The sequence below is a fragment of the Physeter macrocephalus genome, chromosome 14 (genome assembly GCF_002837175.3).
Source record: "Physeter macrocephalus isolate SW-GA chromosome 14, ASM283717v5, whole genome shotgun sequence".
Lineage (NCBI taxonomy): Eukaryota > Metazoa > Chordata > Mammalia > Artiodactyla > Physeteridae > Physeter > Physeter macrocephalus.
In genome coordinates this window covers 129,587,367-129,613,158 of record NC_041227.1, presented here as the reverse complement: position 1 = coordinate 129,613,158, position 25,792 = coordinate 129,587,367, and positions in this window count along the sequence as shown.

The window sequence follows — 25,792 nt, the reverse complement described above, 5'->3', positions numbered from 1 at the left end:
TTCCTACTCTGTCGAGAAATAGAAAATATTTTTTTCTCTATAAAGACCAAAGAGTTACTTTGTAACACAAAGCCATGTCAGTGAAGCTGGACAAAATAAAATAGGAAACAAAAAGAAAACTGGAGTATAAATTTAAAATAGTTTAAGAGGCACAGACCCTTATTACTACAACAATGGTGATTCAAACCATTTTTCTTTTTTGTCAGTTTGGCCCACAAGCAAGTTATTTAAGCTCTTTATTATTTTATTTTTTATTTAACCTTTTTAAACTCAAGTTTCCTCATCTCTACTCTCATAAGAATTGGAAAGATCAATGTCATAATGTAGGTAAATAAGCCTAATACAGAGACTACTCAGTGATCAATAGAAGGCGGTGATTGAATTGTCAATGATAGGAGTAGAACTTCCTCTCAAATCAATTGGATATAAATTATGAAAAATAATCACGAGTCATTTTTTGGGAAATTTGCTCTTGAAATCTCACCAATTATGCTAGAGGCATCTGTAGTCTTTTGCCACAGGATGGATGGTCCTGGGAGCTCCTGAGCAAGGCCGACGCTCCGTCCACACCCCTGACCCGCCAAATCAGAATCTGCTTCTGAGCACAGCCCCCTGCTGGGTCGTAAGCACTTTGAGAAGTACTGTTTGTAGAACTAGATAATTAATTGATGGTTTGGATTTTAAAAAGCAGAGGAATTGAGTGAGAATGCTGGATTTCGAGTTCAAATAATTGGAAGACCAGAGAGTTAAAGAAAACATTTTTTTCACCATGTGTTTTGTGGCTTGGTTTTGTGTTATTTATTTATTTTTTACACCTAGAGAAGCAGAAGGGCCAGGAAGAGGAGAGATTGCTCGGGAATGGGACCTCCCCTGAAGTCTGTAACTCAGAAGGAAATGGGGTGAAAAGCAGGGGTGCGTGCACCAGTCTGATGTTGCAGAGGGAGTCCCCTCCTTCCAAGGTCTGGGAGAAGGGACAGAGATGCAATCCATTTTGTGGGTAGCGGGGCAGGGAGCTGAAGTTCATGAGCCAATGGCAGGATACCTAGTGAGATAGGTGGAGAGAGCCGGCTTGCGGAAGGTGGGGAAGGTTTAAGGGAGTTGGAATGCAGGAAGGGGGGAGTGATTGCAGGGACACGGATGGCCTGACCACTAGGGAGGACCAGGACACTTGGCCACAGTGCCACGGACTGTAAGGTCTCAAAGAATGGTGAGCCTGAGGGAAGTATCTTTCTACAAAAGCTTGAAGATCCAGCGCAATGGTGATCAATGGACTGGGGGTTCCAAAGTGTGCGGTGCAACGGTAGGATGTGAGGTGCGTGAGTGGGTGCCATAAAAAGGAACCTGGTGGAAGAAATTATTTATATATATCTCAGAATAGGGAAGTGAGCAAAGGAGGTAAGAGACGGCCAAAGGCAGAGTGCACCGGGCTCAGGACTTCGGATAGCAGCCATACAAGTTATCTGGCTGAATACCCAGATGCTCTGGAGATTCTAACCGTCATGTGCATTTGGTACAAACTAGCTTTGAAACTAAAGAACGTGGAAGAATTAAAGAGAGGAGGCCTAATTGCTTTCTGCGATAAAACATCAGGTTCTAAGGTCGAGACGGTGGACCCTGAAATGTCACATGTGGTTTTATACTAGTTAGGAATCCACGTTCTAGTAACGGGGCAACTTGCACAGCTGATTCCTGCCAGCCACCTGGTGTGTGCAGCCAACACGTAAGGGCAGTGATACTTGTGGAGGCGCCGTAATACTGCCCCTCTCTTTTCACAATTCTCTTTGTTCCCTTTTTATAATGAAACAACATTATAAGGCTCATTGCATCAGAGCAGGAAACTGATAGAATAGGAGAAATGGATCCATGGCAAAAGGAAAAGAGCTAGAGGGAAGGAAATAATCCAAATCAATAACGAAAACTAAAAACAAAGAATCAAAGCCTCTCTTACTTCTTTCCATCAGGGCTTTCAGAGATGAGGCAGAATATATCAAGCTCAGAAACTCCCCTCCCACCATGAAAATAAACCATCTCCTCTAGCTTAAGTTTCTATCAGTTAAATATAAAAAAATTCTTAAATGTATAAAAATATTATTATATATTTATATATTTATAAATATTCTCATATATTTATATTCTTATATATCTCTACTTATTTTTAAATTTTATTTTCTATAAATGTATATGCAATTATATATCAATATAATATATAGACATAATATATATACGTTACACATATATATTTTAATTTTCAAAAAGCATGCTTTCTTTCTGCTAATGACTTTCAGTCCCCTGTTTCTTCACCCCAGATAAAATCACTATTTACAAGTTTTTATGTAAAAATCTGTAGATAGTATGGACATATGCCAAAATTTGTATAACTGCCCTTTTCCATACACTATTGCATTTGTCACACATTATTGAATTCACTATTTGAATTTTATGCACATTATTCTTCCCTTTGCGTGTTTCACCTTATCTTGAAAGCCGGTCCACATTGTTACATATGGATCCTCCTCATTCTTTTCCTACAGCCCTAGCTCCAAATTTTTTAATTTAATGGTGTTACCATTATTTATTTATCGATCCCCTATTGCTGTACCTTCATGTTGTTTCTTAGGCTTTTGCCTTCGTAAGCACTGTCTCATATATACTGTTGTACCTAAGTAGTTTTCACACACATCTAATCTATAACCAAGTTTGTAAGAATGGAATTCTCTCTCTTTTTTTTTTTTTTTTGCTCTAAGTACTTTTTTTTTTTTTTTTTTTTTTTTCCGGTACGCGGGCCTCTCGCTGCTGTGGCCTCTCCCGTCGCAGAGCGCAGGCTCCGGACGCGCAGGCTCAGCGGCCACGGCTCACGGGCCCAGCCGCTCCGCGGCACGTGGGATCCTCCCGGACCGGGGCACGAACCCGCGTCCCCTGCATCGGCAGGCGGACTCTCAACCACTGCGCCGCCAGGGGAGCCCCAAGTAGGTTTTTTTAAAATTGATATCTAGTTGATTTACAATGTGTTAATTTCTGCCGTACAGCAAAGTGACTCCGTTTTACATATATATACATTCTTTTTCATAGTCTTTTCCATTATGGTTTATCCCAGGACATTGAATATAGTTCCCTGTGCTACATATTAGGACCTCGTTGTCCACCTGAGGAATGGAATTCTTTATCAAAATATCCCTCTTTAAAATTTGATAACTTTTGACAAATTGTACTTCATACAAGTTTAGACTCCCTCACGATATGTGTGTGAGTGTAGTTTCCACATTCTCCTTAATACTACACTTTCTGGTCCTTACTAAACTAATTTATTTTAAATAAAACAGTTTTGTAGTTTTAATTTTAATTTTGAACATTCTCATGTTTAAATTTAATATGGCTTTGAACCCCTGGGAGTTAATCTGTTCCTGTCCGACCTTGTTCATATACTTTTTATTTGCTCCGACTCAGGCTGAAACTTTTAACACGTCTTTCCAGAATGTTCAAAGACAAACCAAAGCAGGCACAACCTGGAGAGTAGTGTACACCTCTTACCGGATGGGAACGTTGTGGGGAAAATCTGCTGCTGGGTGTCTCACGTTACACCTCCAGTCCTCCTCCAAGTCAATGCCATGTTTTGAGAGCCGGCGAGTTTTCATTATGGGAAAGTCATCCTCTCACACTCTGATATAGAGTGTGTATATACATATGCACATACAGACACATGTATGTAGGGCTTAAGTCCTCTTCCAGCTTAATTGCAAAAGCAAAGAGGCTTCTACCACATTTTTCTCCAAGCAGGGTTTCTAAGCATGCCTAAGTGAATCACCAGATACCATGTTGATTACATCACCGATTATGAAAACCTGACCTGGAGTGAAAGCAGAGAGAATGCAAAAGAAAGGATTCATCTGAGGGACAATATTTATAAATAACTGGCAACGTCCAGGGATGATCAGGTGAAGCACAGAGGTAGAGGAAGGAGGAGTCCCGCGTGGCCCCAGTGCGGGAGCACTGACGTACCACAGGGGCAGAGCTGTGGCTCGTAGAAAGATGAGCATCACAGATGGTGAGAAAGGCAGAAGCAAATTTTTCGCATAAACCCCCCTTGATGCTTAATTATGTGCTCATTTTCATACACAGTTTCCTTAAGTTATGTATTGAAAAACTAAGAAAACTAAACATTTAGGAGGCAACTTAACCAGAACTATAGGGAAGTATTATTTTGCAACCAGTCATAGTAGCTGTGTTTCGATAGTGTTGAGAACCCTTATCTAATTGGATCAATTCATGAGGCCAAGTGTTTGTGCTCTGGTGATGTGAAAGCCAGATACCGCTTGGTTGCCTCAGCCAAGTAGTTTGCACCAGATGTTGAGACCTGGCAAGACAGAGAAGGCAGAGCTCACAGCTGTTGGGAGACCCCTGTGTTGCCAGCTTTATGTGAGTTCTGACTGGCTGGGACCCTTTATTTCTGCAGAATTGTTCTGTGGCTGGGAAGAAACGCTGCCTCAGCGAGCCTCTGGGAAGCCCATGTTTTTGGGACAGTTGCCAGAGAAGGAATGGAAACCTAAGAAGAGCAACAGGGAGCCTCTGACGTTTCGGATTTTGACACAGAGCATTTCTGAAGGCAGTATGCCATTAGCTAGAACATGCAGCAAATCACCTGGACTGAGCCACTGACCAGTAAAACCAATGAATAACGGATGGGAACGCACATAATGATGGGGCATGAGGGAGACGTCTTTATGGTATAATCTGGCTAATGAGGTAGCATTCATGAAATTTCAATAGGACAGCTATCTTGGGGTTTTGGGTGCTTTCAGTTTGCTCAGCCCCTAATTCATTGCTTTAATAGGAAATATCACGGTGTCTAGTCTCCCATGTACGCACTTTCGACTTATGAGACTCTCCAATGGCCATGAATCTCTGTAGTTGATGAGTCTAATTCTTTGTGTCCATGATTATGTATCGTGGGAACAAACATATTCTCCAGCAAACATGCAAGAGTGAATGAGTGTGTCAGGATCTGTCTGAGAATGCATGTCTCAGGCAATCATCTATCTATGATTATTCATTTAAAAACTCTCTGAGTTATAACTCTAAAGTGAGTCCCTATAAAAATAGTGACATTTTTTTTACAAGCGCAGCCATTTTATCGCCCTCCAACCAACAATGCTGTACACAATTTCTCAGTTCAGAAAGAGGAGGTGAACCTCTTATTGGTCTGATTGTTTGGCTCTTCAGCCATGGTTTCACAATTTAATTGTATTCAAAGGCATTTCACAAAACTATCTACTTACCCATTGCATCTGAGATGATGCCTGGAGCTATATGTGATTAAATTAGAAATGAGATCGGGGTTAGAGCTGTACAAAATATGGGTAATACTCCCCTACCCTGAGGTCCCCAATCCCTTGATACATACAGTAGAATTCCTATTTTACTCCGAGTGTCATGCTTCATTAATCCTTGGATCTCCAAATGTATCTGACAAGGGTAATGTTGCACATTATAAAATAAAATTTCTCAAACTCTGCCCATCTGTTAGTGATACAGTCAATCTAAGTGTCCTATATACAGAACATACATCCATTTCCTGCATTGCATGGTCTTTCAAATATTTGCTCTTGGCATTGGAAGGTGTCCTACTGTCATAACAGACAAGTCATTCATTAAGCTGTCAGCACCTTGCTACCCTGCTCCCATAGAGGGCCCATGTCTATATTTTCTATTTCTTGTTGGATGAACTGTTCACTCATCATAAGCTGAGCAGCTACCCTCATATGGGTGCAACTGAGTTGTTCATGTCAACATACGTAAACCAAAGCTCTGCTTCTTCGTTTCTACTGGTCCAACACTTGCCTGGTGGAGGGTACTAATGGGTTGGAAAACCAGCTTAGATTCAAGAGAGTTACTTCGGTGTCAATAAGATGCAGTTCTTGGCTGAGACATCTAAGGAAGGGGCATTGAAAGCAAAGGAGTAGAACAAACAAGTAACAGCGAAAAAATGTGATTAATTATAAACATTGTTTGAAAATCTGAAAGGGAACTAAGACAGGCAGTCAGAGACCCAGACCTATACATTATAACTATTTGGAACAGATTATGTGGGAGATTACAAAAATATATTTAACCTAAAATGAAAGCATCTACTATGGCATACACATGGGGCGTAAAAAATGATGGAAGTAAATTCCTGAAAAATTAGAGCTAAGCTCTATTGATTTTTATCTTTGATTTTATTGTTTCTATTATAAGAGGGCTTGCGTTTATGACACGTTTAATATTCACTCAAGAATTAAGAAAACAATTCGTTTGCTTTTCAAGATCTTAGAGTAGTTTTTGAAATATCCAAGCCCTTTCCCTGTTTTTCTTCTTGACCTGTTGCCTAGTTCGTGATTATTTGTATTCTAGAGAGCAGAAAATGGACAAAAGGAGGGGGAACTTAAATTGGCTAATTTAACTCCTAATTAACAACTTTGATTCAAGCATCACAGAAAGTAAATTAAAATCTTTAACTTCAATGAGCTCCATTGATAATCGGTACTTTCCAGTTAAATATGCACTCTGCATAATCAGCTATAATAGAACTTAAAAGATGGATGATAAAATATGAGACAAACACTCTCTCACGTCATCCTTCTTGGCTTGGCCTTGTTATTATGGCATAGAGATGTTAATACATTATGATACATAGGATTTATTATTCTGAGCTCACTCTGGCATAGAACTAGACAAGACCACCTCACTCACCAATTAAGTCACCGCATATTTTGTGATGTACACTTTGCCCTACTCACTGGACGTTTAGTGCTCATGAGGGTTAAACGTTCTCTTCCCCAGGCCTACAGAGTAGGCATGGAGGGAAAAAGCTAATTTCCCCCCCATGACAAAAGTATCAGATGGAGTCACCCCATCCTCGAAACACAAATGAAAACGGCGAGAGACTCAAATGAAATTGTTATACTAATTTACCTTACTAGCATGGCCTTTCCATAGAATAACACAGCTAGAATATTATGGTCCACACAGAGATTCCATTTTTTTCTCCACCATTTTCCAAGAGAAACTGTTTCATTTGTTTTGGACCAAGATAGGACAAAATCACTGTTCCATTGTCTTATTATGTACAGATGGTCCCCAGCTTCCAATGGTTTGACTTACAATTTTCTGACTTTACAAGAGTGAGAAAGCAATACACATTCAGTAGAAACCATATTTCAAGTTTTGAATTTTGATCTTTTCCCAGCCCAGCGATCTGCGGTAAGATACTCTCGTGATGCTGGCTAGCAACAGTTACCTGCAGCAACCGGTCAGTTATAGCCACGTGATCACGAGGGTGAACAACCTGTACCCTTACAGCCATTCTGTACGCAGACAACCACTCTGTTTTTCGCTTTCAGTACAGTAATCAATGAATTCAAATTGCATGAGATATTCAACACTTCACTATAAAATAGGCTTTGTGTTAGATAATGTTGCTCAGCTGTAGGCTACTGTGGGTGTTCTGAGCACCTTTAAGGTAGGTTAGGCTAAGCTATGATGTCTGGTAGGTTAGGTGTATCACATGCATCTTCAAGTTGTGGCATTTTCAATGTACAGTGGTTTTATCAGGATGTAACCACATCGTAAGTGGAGGAAGATCTGTATTGTCTCTAATTCATTTTGTAACTTTAAGAAGATTAACTTTACCCAGCAGTTGTTCACCATCGTGTATGTGTGTGTTGTGTGCGTGTGTGTCTGTGTGAGTGTGCGGGTAAAAATATTTTCTACCAGTCAGGTTAACTTGTATTTTGTATTTAAGTTGAAATGTACATCCCTTTGATCAAATACGTTAATGCTGTTTTATACGGTGATTTAATTTATGGTGATTTAATTTAGGATTTTATTATGGTGATCTTGATTTATATGGTGGTCAGAAATTTTATACGTAGGCAGTATTTGGTTGAACCAAGACCTTGGAATAACTTGCTCCATAGGAATGGTGTTCAATTCTTCTATCAGGCAGCTGATGATTTTTAGAGCTTGGACGAAGAAAAGAGCAAGGGTAATAAAGGTATTATATCATTTAAGAAATATGAGTTCCAGTTGGTATTTAAATAACAATGGTTAAGAGAAAAGCACTGGTGAAAAATTACTTGTTTGGGGCAGACTGAAAAAAAAATCTAAGGAAAAGGAAAAGAGGAAAACCAGAAAATGCTAGCTGTAGACTTTATCAGTCTATGTCACCTCAAGTCATCCCTACAGAAACCAACAGAATGGTGAGTGATTTATGTTGCTAGATCAGAGAGACCCAAAATCGACCTATGGCGGCTGATCTAGTCTCTTATCCAAGAGGAATCTGATACAGCATTTTCTTGTTTGATCAAATTCTTAGCATATTATTATTATTTTTTAAATCTGCAGTACAATTTTACATCTGACAGAATTATACTCTTTAACATATGTATTGTTTCTGATGTAAATTGCTAAGTCCCAGTTATTGCCTTCTACAGTTTAACTCTCTCACAATAAATCATCTTAAAAAACTTACAATTTCATGATAAGTATGGAATTCAGAGATTATTTTCATCCATTTTTTTCCAATAAGAAATTCAGAATCAGAGACTTTTAATGATACATATGAAGTCAGTGCCTTCTTTAGGGAAAGAATGGTGTCTGTTTTATCCCTCACCAAACCTCTAGTACTTGGCTAATTACATAAAACCTGGTAGGTACACCATAACTATTTGATTAGATGAATTATTTTAAAAAGGGAAAAGCAAGAGTTTTAGGTATTTCTACAGATCAAAAATTATTTTAAAAAATTACTTTTTGTTCTAACATTGAATCTACATTAAACGTTAGTTCTTCCGAGAGATATAGCTTTTATCACCAGATTCCAAGCAGAAACCAATGCTAATAATATGATGGTTGACAATCTGTTAGTCAATCAATTGCTCTGGTCTCTCCGACCAAACCCTGTAATTACGATGAGTATATGGTATAGATTTCCCAACAAATTCCAAGTTCGGAATCCTTCCTATTGTTCCCAGAAATATACCTATGGTTGCCAAACGTGTAAGTTGTAAATGCCTTTTCTTTTTAGTTCGGAAAATATGACAACTGTCTCAAAAAAAAGTTTGCACGCCAAAATATGATCTAAAAACACTTTCAAAGCTGTGCTTATCTCATGGAAATTAGGATAATTCCAAGAATATATGATAAATAACACCAAGGAATAAGAATTAAAATAGTAATTTAGTCAAGGTAGTTAATGAGAGTGAAAGTTCATATAGGAGACAAACTTTAAATATAATTATTACAAGGGCGATAGGTAAAGGCTATTCTATTTGAACAGAAAGTGTGAAGGTACACAAAGATGAATTAGCAATTTTTCTGTATAAATTAGAAAGCAGATTAGCATGTTAACCTTATCTAAGAGGGATCTGATTGAAGGCACTCACACAAAATAATATAATGAGTACAGCACTGACACAGAAAATATTAGTGAAATGGGTAAATAAATTAATGGAGTTTTCAAAACTCCAAAACTGTTTCAATCATTTTCATTACCAGTAATCATTCACAATTATATTCATTCAGAAATAAACCTGTTCAGTCCTGTTCAATTCAGTTTCAGAGATGGAGTTCTATAAGCCTGCGTATGTCACAACAGGTATAACTTAAGGGGTTCTTTATAATGTTGAACCAAATTATAAAAAAGTTGGAGTTTATTTTATAATCACTCTAATTTCCATGATGTTGTTCCGGTTAATTATGGTGTTGTTTTTAGTCAACTTTATACGTAGTTGTTTTTTTTTTTTCTTTTTGGGCCGCACCATCCGGCTTGTGGGATCCTAGTTCCCTGACCAGGGATCGAACTCAGGCCCTCAACAGTGAAAGCACAGAGTCCTAACCATTGGACCTCCAGGGAATTCCTGATTGATTTTTATATATACATCTAAATTACTCTCTGAATTTGGTTGGACTCATGAATCCATCAGCATTTGTTTGTCTTCCTGAAAATGGTCGAGTTTCTAAGAGTCAGATTTAACAAATAATGAATCTATTTTCTCAGGTTTATCAGCTTGCAACTGGGGAAATACTGGTAGCCAGAACTGCTAAGTAGCCTGCTCAACAGTCAGGAATCCACACGTGATCATTTATTTAAATGCATATGTTGGAATTATTTGGGGGTCTGATTTCTTTTAGGGTTAAGCGTCTTATGAACATTTTATACAAATGTGGTTTTTTTTTCTGTAAAGTTGCCTGGGTAGTTTGATAAGTATAGGGTCAATATAAACAGCATTCCAAAGAAACCTGGCAAATACCATTTTGCAAAATCAAAACTTCATCATAAGCAACAGCCAGCCACACACAGAAATGAGTCCCTGATCAGTGACAGATTTAGAGACTAAAAACTGCACAAGTTCAAAACATCTATTTTGGAATTTTTATGTTTCAGCCAGGGAGATAGATCTATCCCTGTACACCCACTCCCTTCCTCAAAGAAACAGAAAAAAGGAAAGAAAAAAATATAATCCAGAGACGTGCAAATATTTAATAATATTCCTTGTGCTACAAAAGTCTTATATCTACAATATTCAAAATTCTTAAACAAAAATAATACCCAACTATCACCACTGACATCTTGGACTTTGTTTTCATTTGGGGGTCACAAGTCACTTACCCCAAAAAAGAAAACTCCATGAGAGGGTAACCTGTGCTCTGGAAACCTTAGAATTCTTAGTTTAAAATTCTATGTGCTTCTTATTCAATAGCATACTGTATTTACTTAAGGAGAAGTTATTCCTGGATAATGTTCACATCCAAATTTTTAGGTTGAATGAAAACAAGAGCGAAATAAACTTGGCAATTAGGTGAACAAAGTTTCTGCTTTAATAATGGCCTCTGTCTAGAAGGCCTGTACAAAGCTTCTCCCAAACCCCTGCTAAAATGAACTATGTAAAGACAGAAAAGATTTCAATGTCTGACCTCATAAACTAAGATTGACAGACAAGCTAAGGCCTGGGTCTGGAAGGAATTTTCAAATAATTGGAAGTCAGACAGACTTGAGTATATTGACCAGTTGGTGCCCTGTGTGTGTCATCTTAGAAACAGACCATGGGACAGAATGAGAGATGGTGGGAAGATACAAACCTGATTCACACCTCCCCTCCCCGCCCAGGCTCAGGCAGAGAAGCAGGGTCTACACTGACCAAGACTCTCTTTCAGTTGTGCTCTTCTCCACTCCCTCCTCAGCCCCATTCATTCTGAATGTTCTTCTAGAAACTGAAACTCCAAGAACTATCTACGTTAAAAGAGAGAGGGGAACAAGAGAAGCAGGGGCTGGCAGGGCAGTGCTAAATCCTTGGCAGTGCAGAATCACAAATAAAACACAGCTCAAGGTGGATTGTAATTGTTCATAAAGATATGCTAGGAGCGCTGTACATCCCTTAGTTCTTCAGCCGCAGATCTGAAGACAAGTTTTGCTCAGCAAACCGATGGTGAGCAAAAGGTCAATCAGTAACTCTGAACAATGTATTTGGGTACTTTCTTGTTCATTGGATGATTAATAAAAGTAATGATAATAATAATTATAAGAGCAGTTACTAAAAACTTACTATGTGACAGGTATTATTCTGGCACTTAGAAAATGTTGATCATTCAATCCTCAAAAAATCCTATGAGGTGGGTATGATTATCCCCATTTCTCTGATGAGACAACTAAGGCAAAGAGAATTCCAGTTAAAGTAAATTTGCCCAGAGTTATATGGTAGTAAGTGATGAAGCTACGGTTTCAACCTGGGCATGTCTTGCAGTGTTCCAGAGTGTTCTTTCCATCAAATAGAGTTAAAATCTTCATAGCAGGAACCACTGGATGGAGCCGGAGATGAGATTCATGTTATTTCCTAATATTCTTTGCATGAATATTTTCTGCAGTGGTGTAAGGTGTTCAGGAGATTTTAGGAACCATTCCTCTACTCCTTTTTCATGAGCTCAAACTAAGTGTTGAGAAAATACAGTTCTGAAGAGCCATAGCATTCAAATCAAAATCCACGGGAGAACTGTCTAAGTCTCCACTTCGCCTTGTCTTTAATTTTGAGTCTAATGTGGATTTCCTGAAAGTGTCGCCAGTTTATAATATTTTTTTCTTCTGCGCCTTTTGAAAAGTGATATGTGTGACTTACCTGAATCTGAGTGAATATGACAGCAAATCCAAAAGAGACTGAGATGCTGATACCAAAGCTGCCTGAAAAGCTTCTTCATTTCTTTACTAAAGAGGGAAGGGGTGAAGGAAAAGACAAATGTCCCCTCGACATTTGTCTCCTTCCCTTTTTCTTTCCTTTTCTGTGACTTCTGTTCACTAACTTGCCCCTGGCTCTTAGCATAGATTGCCTGCCCCTTTCCTGTTCCTACTCATGGAAGTAGGTGCAGCCAATGCTGGTCCCTGAAGCAACAGTCTAGATCCCGAAGGCATCTTAGAAGATGATGTGAGCACTAATCATACTGATCAAAAGCAAACAAAAAGCAACAGGAATACAACGTCACAACAAAACAACGGTCCAGGAGACTGAACCATCGCTTCTATGTTGTCAGAGCCATCAATCCTAAATTTAAATAAACTAAGTGATCAGGGAAAAAAAAGGAAAGAAGATGAAGAGGAAAAAATAATATACAGACACTAAACTCTGAGTTTTCTGGGCAAAGTGTGAGAAGCAAACATTAATTGACAACTATGTGTGATACTGTCAGGAAGGGTCTGTATTTTTGACATACTGAGGAGACAAAAGTAAGAAAGTAATGAGTAGGAAGACTGAAGCCAAACTGGACGTTTGAGTAAAGCTTTGTACTCCCCCTGCCTTGCACTTGCAGTGTTCAGTACCTATTTATTTTTTGGCCAAGTCCTTTCCTCACCCTCTTCCTTTATAATATGAGAGACTTCTGTAGAATCCTTTCGGGAAAATGGAGAGAACACAGACTAGGTGTATAGAGAAGCCCAGATTTACACCCTCGCTCCCTAATGTTTCTAAATCCCATAGTTTAATAATAATATATATTTTAGGGAGTTGTTGAATGCAGATAATGCATGGAAAGGAACCGGCACATAAGAGGCATTGAGTAAATGTTTATTATTATTATTAGTGGTGACAGTAGTAGTTGCAGTATTAGATGAGCTACCGTGTGTGAGAAGCTCTTACAGATACAGAATGTTAACTCTCACAAATTTAGGCAAAGAGGGTCAGAATGAAAAGGTGGAAGGGATTCAAGGATGTGAAGTTAATTTGGACTAGATATCACTTTATTCCCTTTAGGTTTTTTAAAGATCTGTCGGAGTCGATCAGTTAGCAAATTTGAGTAACTCAGTGAATCAGGGTCAACTGTGCCACTGGTTCCCAAGCTTACAGCTAATAAAAAAGCCATAATAATTTTATACACTTGCAGAGGTGCTCTGAAGGAGAAGAGTGGTGTGATGCGTTGTTATAAACATGACTCCCGATAAATCTCACCTTTTTGTGTCCAGCACCTTTGTAATGGGTAATGGTCGCGCCTCACGTCAAGAAGTGGGGTCTATTTTACCACCTGTTTCTCTTGCTTTTTGAGTTGCTTTGCCTGTTCTCACAGGCAGAAATCAAGTTGTGTGAATTCTGAAGCCCAGGTCTTCACAGATTGTGCAGCTTTGGTCCTTGCTGTCTTGGAACCCGGAAACCACTGCAGGGTGAAGAAGTTCAGTCAAGTCCAGTGGAGCCTGAGAGGTCAACTGGAGGAAAACCAAGAAGCCCCAGCTTATAGCCAAAGTAGCAAAGCCTGTGAGTGATGCCATCACGGGAACTCCAGCCCAAATCTAGCCATCAGATGACTGTAGCCACATGAGTAATCCCAGGAAAGACCAACAGAAGAACTTCTCATGTTGCCAAAGCAGAGAATCATGAGAAACAATAAATAATTTTAAGCCACTCAGTCTTGAGCTGGTGTGTTATACTGCAACAGCTATAACTGAAAGAGAAATTGGTTAGCTGGGAGTGAGTTGATGCCATTACAAAAAGCTCAAATATCTGGCATTATCTTTGGGCTCATGTGGCTGCAGTCATCTGCTGTCCTCTGACACCTGTGAGGCACTGGTTTGGGAGTACTGTGGATCCAGCTGTAAACAAAACACAGCCTTTACAGTTAGGATATGACGCACCCTCCCATCAAGAAGCTCTAACTAGAAGGCAGTATAAAGTCGCTGCTATGGAAGAATCACAAACAAGTCTACGATAACATAAAAGAGAGGAAAGAGGGGATGTGGGAAACTTCATGGAAGACCAGGCAGTTGAGTGGGACTCAGAGAACAGTCAGGACGGCAACAGACACAAGATGGGTTTGATGAGCAGTCCAGCTGTGGGCGTGTCCTGAGCGAAGGCACAGAGGTGAAAAAGCACAGGGGAGGCTCTGGAGGTGTGAACGGTCCAGCTTGACAGGTGTTTGATGTGCAGGAGAAGAGGCAGACTTGAAGGATCAGGAGCTGCCTTGGAGGTAGAGTGCCAGGCTCTGAGGTCAGGCTAGTAGATTGGACTTCCAGGCACGAGAAGAACTAGGAGAGTGTGAGTCAACCTGATGTTACCAAGAACACTTGAGGATCCAGCTCCCCAAATGGCTCAGGATCCTGTGTGCACAATTATCAACTTTTCCTGACTTTTCTGGATTCAAGATACTTTCTCTTTTTTATATAAATTTATTTATTTTATTTATTATTTTTGGCTGCGTTGGGTCCTCGTTGCCGCGCGCGGGCTTTTTCTAGTTGCGGCGAGCGGGGGCTACTCTTCGTTGCGGTGCGCGGGCGTCTCATTGCGGTGGCTTCTCTTGTTGCGGAGCACGGGTTCTAGGCGCGCGGGCTTCAGTAGTTGAGGCGTGCGGGCTCAGTAGTTGTGGCTCACAGGCTCTAGAGCGCAGGCTCAGTAGTTGTGGTGCACGGGCTTAGTTACTCCACGGCATGTGGGATCTTCCTAGACCAGGGATCGAACCCGTGTCCCCTGCATTGGCAGGCCGATTCTAAACCACTGCGCCCCCAGGGAAGCCCCAAGACACTTTCTGATGTTATATGTACTTCCCTTACACTATTTTTTAAAACGAAGTATTCTGAAATACACATTTGTTTTTCTCTAAAACAACAGTAAGCAATATAAACAGTGCTACGGCTCAGAGAACTATAGGATATTTTTGTTTGTGCATATTTATTCTCTGTCCAAAATTAAGGAGATATTTACACGAAGTGAAAAAAACTAAAGGAATGCTTTATAGTTTTAATTATATCAGTACCATTCTCTGACGTAATTGTCTGATTTTTCTTTTACTGAATTGGTTAAATCTGCTTGCTGCTCAGAGTGAATCACCATTATTTCTTAATCAAAGTCGACCAAATGTCATTTGATGTCCTCCATTTAGTCTCTTTGGACCTCACTTCTATTGTCAGATATTATCCTGTGTGTACATGTTTCTACTGATAACATTTACATTTAAAAATAAACTAGAACAGTTGATCGCATCACTTCAGTTGAGATATTAGCAAACTAAACATACATAAAGGGTTAGATTCACCAAGACAAGGGGCAAACAGTCCCATCGAGGCTTCTTATTGTGATTTCACCAAATACTAGGCTGAACTTAGAAATCAACATGATTACAATAAAAGACAACACATACCCCCTGTGTAATCAGCGGTTTATTATCCAACACATGATTTAAAATTCTACATTCAGACACCACCATGAACAGGCCTCCCATTGTCCCTCACAACATTGTGTGCTAAAATGCAATATTCCTTTAAAATCTCCAAAAGAAAAGAGGCAAACACCAGCTCCAGGCCAGACAAGAAGCCTGTGAAACTTCAGACAGTTTTCATCACAGCTGGCCAGGCCCGGGCAGTTTCAGACAAAAGACTTCCGCCTTTATCTGGCCCTTATTTTGATGTCTCATTCAGCTGAAGATAAAAGGAAAGATGTGCTTTGAAATTTAACCATTAGGGTGGCAAAGAAATCCTCATGCAAATGTCACCCATACATGAATTCGAGATGAAGTCCACATTTGTCATTGCGAACTTAGAGCTTATTAGTGTTTTCTTCCTCCCAAAGCAGTCGGATACAAAACTGTGGATGAAATATGAGTGCTGGATTTAGTCCAGTTGGAATTCTCCAACTTACACATCTTATTTACAAAAAACTCAGACGGAGGAAAAAAATATATACGGAAAGACTATGAGAAGGGATAAAATTAAAAAATGGAGAATGGGATATTATGATACACTTTAGGTTTAGGTAATCCAGAAGGCTAGGGAGACTCCATATCTGTCTTCGAAAATCTGATCAATTTGTATTATGAAAATGAGCTAGCTTCTTGGAAAGAGCGACGTACAGTTCTAAAGAAGCTTGCACGTTTACAGAAGGTGACTGGCTTGAGAGATATGGACAAGGTGAGGATTTGCTCTCTGCATGTCGAGGGAGAAAATTTTGCAAACTGCAAAATATTAATTGGATTCATTTTCAAACTTAGAATAATTGAGCATGTATCTTCCGTGTATAGTTTCTCGTTCTCCTGATGCAGAAGTAATTTTCCAAAGTTGTGATTCCAGAGAGTTTGTGTGGTTTTATGAGAATTTTATATGTGTTCCTCTATTTTCGCCCTTAAAAACTCCAAAGGAAATGGCTTCTCACTGCCCCCAGTTCTCAACATACAAATCCATAGCTGAATGAAGTGGGTGATTGAGTCTGGAAAGGATCTGAAGAAGTTTGTTTTGGAACAGAAGACTGGACGTTAGGAAACCTCATGATGGTCGTGATAAAATAACTGGAGGACTCTCAAATAAAAGATGAACATTACTTGATCTAAGGCAGAGCTAGGAACAATATGATAATTGCAGTGAAGAAAAATATGTTGCTGTAATTTAACGGAGCCAAAAATGAGTGGTATATCTTATAAGGCAGGGAGGCTGGAAGATTATCCTCCTGCATTTATGCCTTCTGAACAGATTTTTGGGATGTAAACTTTGGAGGAGAATTTGGGAATACAAGGATATAATTTCTGCCTTAAGGATTAACAGTTTCTTGGAGGCAAAGTGAATAAAAAGTATCGTCAGTTATGGTGGGTACAGCAGAAAAGCTCATAAATGAGTCATTTAAGTCCACTCAAGATAAGTATATGTTGAGAAGGCGTCTTGGAATTCTTCCAGAGTGGAACAGAGTGGAGCACTTCAGTTGAATTTTGAAGGAAAAGTAGGAGATAGCCCAGGTTGAAAAAATATTCTATGATTATTTTAAAAGGAATTTAATTGTTAGTTCAAATATTATACCAAATGATATTTAAATCCAATCCATTTCTGAATTAAGTGATTTCAGATGTCAATTTAAATTCATGATTTAAAAGTTTTGACCTTATACCACATACAAAAATTAAGTCAAAATGAATCAAAGACTTAAGTGTAGGACTGAAAAAAAAATTTGGGATGTATGAGATATATATGTGTGTATATATGTGTATATGTTCATATATATATATGGCGCAGCTGCTATAGAAAACAGCAGTGGCGATTCCTCTAAAAATTAAAAATAGAATTAGCCTATGATTCAGCAATTCCACTTTTGGAATTTATATATGCAAAAGAACTGAAATTGAAAGCAGGGTCTTGACCAGATATTTGTACACCCGTGTTTATCAGTAGCATTATTCACAATGGCCAAAAGGAGGAAACAACTCAAGTTTCCATCAAGGAATAAATGTGTGAAAAAAATGTGGTATCTACGTACAATGGAAGACCATTCAGCTTTAAAGAGGAAGGGAATTTTGACACATTATACAGCATTAACAAACCTGGAGGATATTATACTAAGTGAAATAAATAAGCCAGTCCAAAAAAGGGTGAATCCTGTATTTTTCCACTTATATGATGTACTTAGAATAGTCAAATTCATAAAGACAGCAGAGTGGTGGTTGTGAGGAGATGGGGTGAAGGGAACTGGGTACCCTTACTGTTCAATGGGTACCAAGTTTCAGTATGGCAAGACAACGAGAGTCCTGGGTACGGATGGTGGTGACGGTTACAGCAATGTGAATGAACTTAGTGCCCCTGAGCTGTATATTTTAAAATGGTTAATATGGTAAATGTTGTTATGTGCATTTTACTACAATTTTAAAAAACTTTAGAGAAACGTTTATAGTTAAAATATAATGTATTAAGGTGCTTTCCAACTTTCGAGAAGTTTTTTTCCTCTTTTTTTCGAATTAGTGAAAAAAAGGTACTGGGAAGTAAGTGAGGGGTAATCATTCTACAGGATAATCTACAGCTAAAATCTACGTTGAAAGGCTTTATATGACTGTTTTTTTCTGCTTAGTTTGCCGCCCCAGCTGCATTTCTGTACACGAGAAATTCGCAGTAGTTAACGACAGATTTGTCCTCATAGGACCTTTACTGTTACATCCTTAAATCCTCATAGTATTTCAGTGTGGTTTGGGGAAGAGAAAGGGATCATCTTAACATACATGCTCTGCCTGAGGCTTCAGCGTCCAAGAGGATGATCAAGTCCAGTTATGATACTTAATAACACAATTCATTCTTATTATCATAACATTTAGTTTATTGAGTCCTGCCCAAGTGTCAATAACTGTGCTAAGTGCTTTCCATGCACTACCATATTTAATTGTAAGTTTTTTTCCCTGTGTACTCTAAGAAGAGTATCTTAAAAATATTACACGGCTTCAATACCCTTTTGTCTGACAAAAAAATTGTTTCATATATGTATTTCCTTCCAGTGAGGAAAACAGCAACTCTAAACTTCTCATTAGTCTGAAAGACCACTCTAGGTCTACATCATGGCTTAATAAGGTTGAGATTCCTTTTAAGGAAATGAATTGTATCTGAATTCAGATGCTTTAGGAATAGATGGGAAAATCTGACTGTGGTTGACAAAGGCAATGAAAAACAAAACAAAACACTAGGCATATTTAAGTTTTTATGTAATGGGAGCCTTATTATGGGAAACTTAGCATATGTAAAACCTCAAGCCTGAGACAACAGAAAAATGAGTTAAAAGCATAATGTCTATTTTGAGATTGTTCATGTAAGGAATAAACCTTCAGTTACCCTTTGGAGAACTACAATTTCTTATTGCCTATTGGCTACTCACACATTAAACAATGTCCAAATAAAATATTGAATGGAATAACAAAGGAGAACTTGTTAGTGGCTAGCCGGTTATAATCAGATGAAATTACACTGTTTATTTTCAAGTAATCTAAGACAGAGGGGACAATGGACAAATTATACCAAGCTTGAAATATCCTGGGCAAATAGTACCTGTATCCTGGTGGCAACTTAACTTTATAACAGCGCAGCTTGGCTGTCTGAGCATTGAGCATTATTCTTCTGAAGTCTCCCTAAAGCACTCGACGCCAGTGAGCAGTTTGCCTCTGACACAAAAAACATCTGTGACCTGAAAATTATACAACTTTATTCTACAGGCATAACTGAATTGAAATCAAAAGCCCTCTCCCTGATTTTTTTAAAAATCAGAAATACCTACCACTCAGAAGATGAGAATGGGTATTTCTTCACTCAGTGTGGCAGGAACGGCTCCTGACCCCAGTTTACAGCGCAGAGTCGTTACTGAGCGCAACTGCAGAGCCAACAACTACACTTGTCAATCCCCTTTGCATCTAAGTAGAGTCAACCAACTCTTTCTCACCAACGAAATGCGAGCAAAAGTGGTGTAAGTCACTTTGGGGCTGAAGTTTTTAAGAAGTGGGAGCGCGTTCTTTTTTTTTCTTTCCGTATTTCGTAGCTGAATGTTGATGCCCTGAAATAACTTTGTAAACTACATTTTGAAAATGGTAGAGCTTCTCTCCATCTGGGTCCATGAATGGCTGGGACCAAAGGCACCCCCCCAAACCTAAGCCCGCCCCTCTCCACTGCTGACTGGACTTTCCACTAGCAGGTATTAATCTTCTCATGTGTTATGATCCTTAGCAACTAGCATTGGTCTAAATGGTATTCTCACCCCTACATCAAATCCAAAGTCTAGATCTTATTGCTCTGATGTGTATGAAATCTGCCCATTTTTTCCATGTGCACTAATGAGACTGTAGTATAAACCACCATGATTTTCAATCAAGTAGAGATTAAGGATATCTTATGAATCTCGTTGCTTTCTACTTTTTTATTCTCTCTGGTCCATTCTAAACACTGTTTCCATGGTAAACATTAAAAATGAGAATCTATCTCATGCCCCTGTTCAAAGTCTTCCAAGGCCTCTTGTACTAAAATTATATATTTTTGAAAAATTTACATCAGCCTAAAAATCTATGAATCACTTGGCTCCAGCCTGCCTCTCTCAACCCAACTCCCCAGACCCCTCCACTCCCCCACCACCAAGCTCTGTCTCTATTCCCACTGCTTTCTTGCTGGAATGGGCCAAGCCTATTCATTCGCTGCAAATTATCATTGCTGTTGCATTTCTTTGAACGCTGGGCTCCAAGATCTTCTCGTGGCTGCTTCATGTTTACCCTCCTTAGAAAAGCCTTCTCTTACTATTCTATCCTCAGTTAGTCTCCCTCATCTGTCCTCTAGTATATTATTTTATTTGTGTCACTTATAGTTTTTTCCACGCTCTGTAGTTATCTTACCTGCTGCTAAGTTGATGTTTGGTGTTCCCAGACAAACTATAAATTCAACGTGTTTGTGGATACCTGTCTAGGAGTTGACACTGAGCCTGTTCATACACAGATAACTAATGCATTTTTTTTTTTAAAGAACTGTTGAATGGCTATTCATTTTATTTTGTGTGATTTCTCCTTTATGGATAAGAAATCGATTCTAGTTACTGATACACAGATAAAAACTATGAAATTTTATTGAATCTCTTTTGAGTCTTTAGAATTCTGGGTCTAATTAGGATTGTTTGAAACCATAAAGATGACCCTGTCTAAACATGTTTAAATCTTTTATAATTCCTTTTTTTTTTTTTTGAGAGTGCATTCTTGGTCTCATGAAGCATAGCAAGCCAGTCTGTTTTGTGATAAATACCCAACAATTGCAGAATTAACCCCAGCAGTACTTCATTTCATCACCGTTTGGTTCAGCCCTCAGCAGACTCTTGATATTACCACGGGATCATCAGCAGACTCTTATACATCTCTAAGAAGTAAAGAGTAAAGACTTTTTTTTTTTTTGTCTAATGACAACAAAGTTATGACTAAGTTAAATATATATATACATACATATATACGTATTCTAAGCTTGAATTAACCCCAGCAGTACTTCATTTCATCACCGTTTGGTTCAGCCCTCAGCAGACTCTTGATATTACCACGGGATCATCAGCAGACTCTTATACATCTCTAAGAAGTAAAGAGTAAAGACTTTTTTTTTTTTTGTCTAATGACAACAAAGTTATGACTAAGTTAAATATATATATACATACATATATATGCATATATACGTATTCTAAGCTTCACTGTATTTTTAATGGAGACACTATTGAAAACTAGAACCTGTATGTTAAAAAGAAATGAATGAGTATTCTTATCATAAGAATCATGGTATGGTCCCTTTTCTCCATCCTGCTATACATACCAGTCTGTTCTAAAAACCCATGTGTTCTACTAACGAAGCCTCTTCAGATCATCACTTTGAGAAATGTCACCCTCATTTACTCATTCTTGAAAAATCTCAGTGGTCTTAATCCAAAACGCTATGGAAACACTCTTTTTGAAAAGGATACCAAAAGGCTCTTTCGGAGGTGAGGAATCGACAGTGACCTCAGGAAAATGTCAAGGTCTTTTTTAAAATTTAAATATCAGGGAGTCTTCCTTAATTGTGAAGTTTACCTTCGTGATCACGTCTTGTCTGGTTCCGCCTCAAAAGCAGGATCCAGATCCTACCCACTGAAGTTGGTAATAACTTAATTAAAACCAAGTTCTAGGAACTGTGATGTCTGGTGTGCAGGGGAGAGGGTTGGCTACCATTTTGCTATGGATTCTGATAATCTACGCCAGATATATATACGTATATGTGTGTACGTACATATCTATACCTATATCTATATATCTATATCTATATATATATGGTTCTGGGATAACCCTCACTATAAAAATTCTAGTCTACAAAACCAGCAGAAAGCTTGTCAAAATAAATCTTAACTTCTGACCGAGGTAGAAGACCTACTACGAGGTATTAACAGAGTCAGAACTGTCAATCACGGCCTGGTCTCAATGTTTGTGTTATGAATTCCAACTCTGGTGGCATGAACTTGGGATAAAAACCATTGTAGGCTGCGTGAGTCCAAAGAATACAAACCCAGAGTGAAATGTATTTGGGGCTGAAATGACGTTACCGATGTCTCAGATGGGTTTTCTTTCTTCCCCTCCCCCGCTCACCTTCCCTTTTGAAAGGTGATGCTTTTATTAGATTATTTCCACTGCCAAAAGACACAGCTACTGTCTGGCTGAATTAGCTGGTTTTCTCTTGAATTAAAATAAATAAATAAAAGAAAAAAAATCTAAATCTTTTAAACAAAGCAAGTGGGAATGTTTTCTTTCTCCCCCCAGCCCCCTTCCAAGTCTGGGTCCCATAATAGATGATACATACTTGTGTCTGCACATATAATGTGCATATAATGACAGGAGGGGCTCCTTAAAATCAACAAGTATTGCCTACGGGTATATCGATGAATGGGAAATAGCACTTTGCTACAATACGAGAGTCAGCAGCTAGACTTGACTGACAGCTGCTTAATGCTCACCTCTGCAGTAGACGGGGTCCTAGCCTATCTGTATCATTCCGCTTCATCATTCACTGTCCGGATCCTTGAAAACGCAGTTGTTTCTTGGTACTCAATGAGAATTTAGATAACATCGCTCATTTCTCTTACTTTAAAGGTAAAGAAAGCAAAGACTTGAGCCATTAAATCACCATTCCATCCATATTCAAAGCCCTACAGCTAATTAAGGGCCTTGCTAGGAATCTCCGTATCTGCATATTAAACACACGGTGTCAAAGACACCGTCAGCACTTTACTGACCTAGCCACGGGGTCACTTAAGGTCATCCTAGCCCCTCCTTTTAAATAAAACTGAGAGGAAAGACATTTTACACTCAGGGGCAAACCTCTTCTAACTAAGTCTGCAGATTCTTAGGGAGGGCAGAGGAGTGGAGGGTGGGTGGTCCTCATGTTTTTCCTATTGTCTTGGCCTTGTCTTTGCTAATTTCCTGGGATTTCTTGAAATGTACCTTTTGCACTAATATCTTCTCTCTGCTTTGCACGGATTCCTACGTTTGTCCTTGACTTTCCACCACTGAAAATGAACTTTGCATTGAATTTCAGTTTCTGCTGCACTGTAACTTTTTTATTATTTGTGTGAAAAATGGTTAGTATTTTGGGCCTACCATGTGCCAGGTACACACATAGGCACTTGCCGTAAGGTTTATCTAATCTTTAAAATGTCTCTGTGATTAGGTGACTGCTCGGATGGCAGAGCTGAAAAATAAACCTGGGCTTCATCAGCTCCAAAGACAGTTCTCTCTCCACTAAGCTGCGTTGCTTCCTGTATTTTAAAGGGCTCTTGTTCGTGAAGCAGAAATTATGTCATTAACCCACCCGGTAAAGCACAATCTTCCAGCTGTGGGACTCATTGGCATTAATCTTCCTCCCTCTTAGGACCGAGGAGAATGGCCCGCCCAGGCTCAAGGTGCCCTCTGTGTCCTGGAATAGATTCTTTTCTATGAGGAAAGTGACTTATCCTCAAACAAGATGAAGATTGTAGCTTTATTCTCGTAGACTTTAAGATCTTTTGTTACCTACATAATGCCAAGTGTCCCCCCAAAACTTCTTTTTAGCACTTAGTTACCTTACAAACAAGACTGAGATAAAGTTTCATGGATTCAAATAGTTATGTTGAACTTGGAGTTGCCTAGAACGAGGAAAGGATTTGTACTTCATTCAGTTTCTCACCCCATCGCAGCTCTTCCATTCCTGGGTAATATAGTCATGCTATTTGCCATGTGGAACCAGCACTAACAGTAGGTTCTATAATGATGAGAGGCACGCAGGGCGGGATAGATTTGATCTGAGACAGACCACAGAGAAAACTCCAAAGCAACCATCATTTGCCAACCCTCAATCCCTGGAGGAATTGTCGGCTGACTAATACTGTCCTGCTACGGTCTGGGAGAGAATGGTGCTATCATTCCCAATAATCCACATCACAGACCAAAAGTCTTAAAGGAGATTTTCTCTTTCCTTCTCTTCTTTTTTCCTTCCTTCCTTCTTTCCTTTCTCCCTCCATCCTGTCTCTCCATCTCTCCCCCTCCTTGTTTCTTCCTCTGTCTCTGTCTCTGTCTTTCTGTCTCTCTCTCTCTCTCTCTCACACACACACACACACACACACACACACAGTCTGAGACTTATTACAGTCTTCAGTATATTCCAGTTGGCTCTAGGCGCTTATGAATTACATGTTTATTTTGTCTTCTTGACTGATATTTCCTCATGTCTGAGTATTGTGCCTCTAGGAAGGAAAACTTATACATATATATATATATATATATATATATATATATATATATTTTTTTTTTTTTTTTTTTTTTTTTTTTTTAAGGAGAGGTTTTCTAAAATTCTTGCCAAAAGTAAAGTGGCTTAAAAGGAAAGTACATAGGGCTCTTCTTTTCAAAAGCAAGTAATTTCAAATAACTTTTTTTTTTTTTTTTTCGGTATGCGGGTCTCTCACTGTTGTGGCCTCTCCCGTTGCGGAGCTCAGGCTCCGGACGCGCATGCTCAGCGGCCATGGCTCACGGGCCCAGCCGCTCCGCGGCACGTGGGATCTTCCCGGACCGGGGCACGAACCCGCGTCCCCTGCATCGGCAGGCGGATTCTCAACCGCTGCGCCACCAGGGAAGCCCCTCAAATAACTTTATTTATAACAATTTCTATTTTCAAGCATGTTTTTTGAGGAAGCTATGAGACCTAAATTGAATAAGATCAGAGAAGACAAATTGAAATAATGGTGCCCAGTGAGTGTGTAGTTGAGTGAATGCTTTGGTACCACTGGACTTACAGACATCATTATTCTACCAGACTTTCATCATCAATTTTCCATACCTGCAACAAGTTGGAATATGAATGGCTGTCTCCTTACTGCCTCATCTCCTGTGCCCCTCCCCTTCTTTCAGCTATGCAGGGTTATGGACAGGTGCTAAATGCACAGCCCTCTCTGACTTCTATGTCTGCCTGCCATCGTGTACCTGGGTCACTTGCCTTGGATGCCTGTCCCTGCCTTCACCCCTCCTCCAGACCAGGTCAAGGCACTTTAGCTCTGAAATCTGACCTCATTTCTTCCCCTCAAGAAGAGTTCATCCATCCTCCCTCAAACACATCCTGATTCTAGTCTGTCTATCAATGTGGTATAATTCTTTGCTTATAAATCCGTCTGCTTTCCTCTACTGGTCCAATCACAGAGTCAATGGTCACTTTCTATAGATAATTGCAGAAATTTTTTCTCCTCCACTAAATGAAAAACTGCTTTAAATTATGTATAAAACTGGATAAAATTTTTATTGTAACAATTTGTATGGAAACACAAAAGACCCCGAATAGACAAAGCAATCTTGAGAAAGAAAAACAGAGCAGGAGGAATCGGGCTTCCTGACTTCAGACTATACTACAAAGCTACAGTAATCAAGACAGTATGGTACTGGCACAAAAGCAGAAATATAGATCAGTGGAACAGGATAGAAAGCCCAGAGATAAACCCACACACATATGGTCACCTTATCTTTGATAAAGGAGACAAGAATATACAATGGAGAAAAG